This window comes from Dunckerocampus dactyliophorus, unplaced genomic scaffold (assembly GCF_027744805.1).
Source record: "Dunckerocampus dactyliophorus isolate RoL2022-P2 unplaced genomic scaffold, RoL_Ddac_1.1 HiC_scaffold_141, whole genome shotgun sequence".
NCBI classification, from domain to species: Eukaryota; Metazoa; Chordata; class Actinopteri; order Syngnathiformes; family Syngnathidae; genus Dunckerocampus; species Dunckerocampus dactyliophorus.
Genome location: NW_026559836.1, coordinates 14402 through 17500, shown reverse-complemented (window position 1 = coordinate 17500; position 3099 = coordinate 14402).

Below are 3099 nucleotides of genomic sequence, written 5' to 3'. Positions count from 1 at the left end.
ATTCAGAAACTCAGGCCGAGCTGGCTGGAGCCCAGGGGCGGCTGCAAAGTCTGTGGAGAGCCGCTGTGTCCCTGGATGAAATGAGAAAAAAGGTGAAAAAATGGCAAAGTGTCAAGGGAGAAATTCAGAAACCCAGGCCGAGCTGCCTGGAGCCCGGGGGCGGCTGCAAAGTCTGTGGAGAGCCGCTGTGTCCCTGGATGAAATGAGAAAAAAGGTGAAAAAATGGCAAAGTGTCAAGGGAGCTAGGCAGAAACCCATGCCTAGGGTCCTGGAGCCCAGGGGCGGTTCTAAAGTCTGTGAGAGCCGCTGTGTCCCTGGATGAAATGAGAAAAAGGGTGAAAAAATGGCAAAGTGTCAAGGGAGAAATTCAGAAACTCAGGCCGAGCTGGCTGGAGCCCAGGGGCGGCTGCAAAGTCTGTGGAGAGCCGCTGTGTCCCTGGATGAAATGAGAAAAAAGGTGAAAAAATGGCAAAGTGTCAAGGGAGAAATTCAGAAACTCAGGCCGAGCTGCCTGGAGCCCAGGGGCCGCGGGAAAGTCTGTGGAGAGCCGCTGTGTCCCTGGATGAAATGAGAAAAAGGGTGAAAAAATGGCAAAGTGTCAAGGGAAAAATTCAGAAACCCGTGCCTAGGGTCCTGGAGCCCAGGGGCGGCTGTAAAGTCTGTGGAGAGCCGCTGTGTCCCTGGATGAAATGAGAAAAAGGGTGAAAAAATGGCAAAGTGTCAAGGGAGCTAGGCAGAAACCCATGCCTAGGGTCCTGGAGCCCAGGGGCGGCTGCAAAGTCTGTGGAGAGCCGCTGTGTCCCTGGATGAAATGAGAAAAAGGGTGAAAAAATGGCAAAGTGTCAAGGGAGCTAGGCAGAAACCCATGCCTAGGGTCCTGGAGCCCAGGGGCCGCGGGAAAGTCTGTGGAGAGCCGCTGTGTCCCTGGATGAAATGAGAAAAAGGGTGAAAAAATGGCAAAGTGTCAAGGGAGAAATTCAGAAACTCAGGCCGAGCTGGCTGGAGCCCAGGGGCGGCTGCAAAGTCTGTGGAGAGCCGCTGTGTCCCTGGATGAAATGAGAAAAAAGGTGAAAAAATGGCAAAGTGTCAAGGGAGAAATTCAGAAACCCAGGCCGAGCTGCCTGGAGCCCGGGGGCGGCTGCAAAGTCTGTGGAGAGCCGCTGTGTCCCTGGATGAAATGAGAAAAAAGGTGAAAAAATGGCAAAGTGTCAAGGGAGCTAGGCAGAAACCCATGCCTAGGGTCCTGGAGCCCAGGGGCGGTTCTAAAGTCTGTGAGAGCCGCTGTGTCCCTGGATGAAATGAGAAAAAGGGTGAAAAAATGGCAAAGTGTCAAGGGAGAAATTCAGAAACTCAGGCCGAGCTGGCTGGAGCCCAGGGGCGGCTGCAAAGTCTGTGGAGAGCCGCTGTGTCCCTGGATGAAATGAGAAAAAAGGTGAAAAAATGGCAAAGTGTCAAGGGAGAAATTCAGAAACTCAGGCCGAGCTGCCTGGAGCCCAGGGGCCGCGGGAAAGTCTGTGGAGAGCCGCTGTGTCCCTGGATGAAATGAGAAAAAGGGTGAAAAAATGGCAAAGTGTCAAGGGAAAAATTCAGAAACCCGTGCCTAGGGTCCTGGAGCCCAGGGGCGGCTGTAAAGTCTGTGGAGAGCCGCTGTGTCCCTGGATGAAATGAGAAAAAGGGTGAAAAAATGGCAAAGTGTCAAGGGAGCTAGGCAGAAACCCATGCCTAGGGTCCTGGAGCCCAGGGGCGGCTGCAAAGTCTGTGGAGAGCCGCTGTGTCCCTGGATGAAATGAGAAAAAGGGTGAAAAAATGGCAAAGTGTCAAGGGAGCTAGGCAGAAACCCATGCCTAGGGTCCTGGAGCCCAGGGGCCGCGGGAAAGTCTGTGGAGAGCCGCTGTGTCCCTGGATGAAATGAGAAAAAGGGTGAAAAAATGGCAAAGTGTCAAGGGAGAAATTCAGAAACTCAGGCCGAGCTGGCTGGAGCCCAGGGGCGGCTGCAAAGTCTGTGGAGAGCCGCTGTGTCCCTGGATGAAATGAGAAAAAAGGTGAAAAAATGGCAAAGTGTCAAGGGAGAAATTCAGAAACCCAGGCCGAGCTGCCTGGAGCCCGGGGGCGGCTGCAAAGTCTGTGGAGAGCCGCTGTGTCCCTGGATGAAATGAGAAAAAAGGTGAAAAAATGGCAAAGTGTCAAGGGAGCTAGGCAGAAACCCATGCCTAGGGTCCTGGAGCCCAGGGGCGGTTCTAAAGTCTGTGAGAGCCGCTGTGTCCCTGGATGAAATGAGAAAAAGGGTGAAAAAATGGCAAAGTGTCAAGGGAGAAATTCAGAAACTCAGGCCGAGCTGGCTGGAGCCCAGGGGCGGCTGCAAAGTCTGTGGAGAGCCGCTGTGTCCCTGGATGAAATGAGAAAAAAGGTGAAAAAATGGCAAAGTGTCAAGGGAGAAATTCAGAAACTCAGGCCGAGCTGCCTGGAGCCCAGGGGCCGCGGGAAAGTCTGTGGAGAGCCGCTGTGTCCCTGGATGAAATGAGAAAAAGGGTGAAAAAATGGCAAAGTGTCAAGGGAAAAATTCAGAAACCCGTGCCTAGGGTCCTGGAGCCCAGGGGCGGCTGTAAAGTCTGTGGAGAGCCGCTGTGTCCCTGGATGAAATGAGAAAAAGGGTGAAAAAATGGCAAAGTGTCAAGGGAGCTAGGCAGAAACCCATGCCTAGGGTCCTGGAGCCCAGGGGCGGCTGCAAAGTCTGTGGAGAGCCGCTGTGTCCCTGGATGAAATGAGAAAAAGGGTGAAAAAATGGCAAAGTGTCAAGGGAGCTAGGCAGAAACCCATGCCTAGGGTCCTGGAGCCCAGGGGCCGCGGGAAAGTCTGTGGAGAGCCGCTGTGTCCCTGGATGAAATGAGAAAAAGGGTGAAAAAATGGCAAAGTGTCAAGGGAGAAATTCAGAAACTCAGGCCGAGCTGGCTGGAGCCCAGGGGCGGCTGCAAAGTCTGTGGAGAGCCGCTGTGTCCCTGGATGAAATGAGAAAAAAGGTGAAAAAATGGCAAAGTGTCAAGGGAGAAATTCAGAAACCCAGGCCGAGCTGCCTGGAGCCCGGGGGCGGCTGCAAAGTCT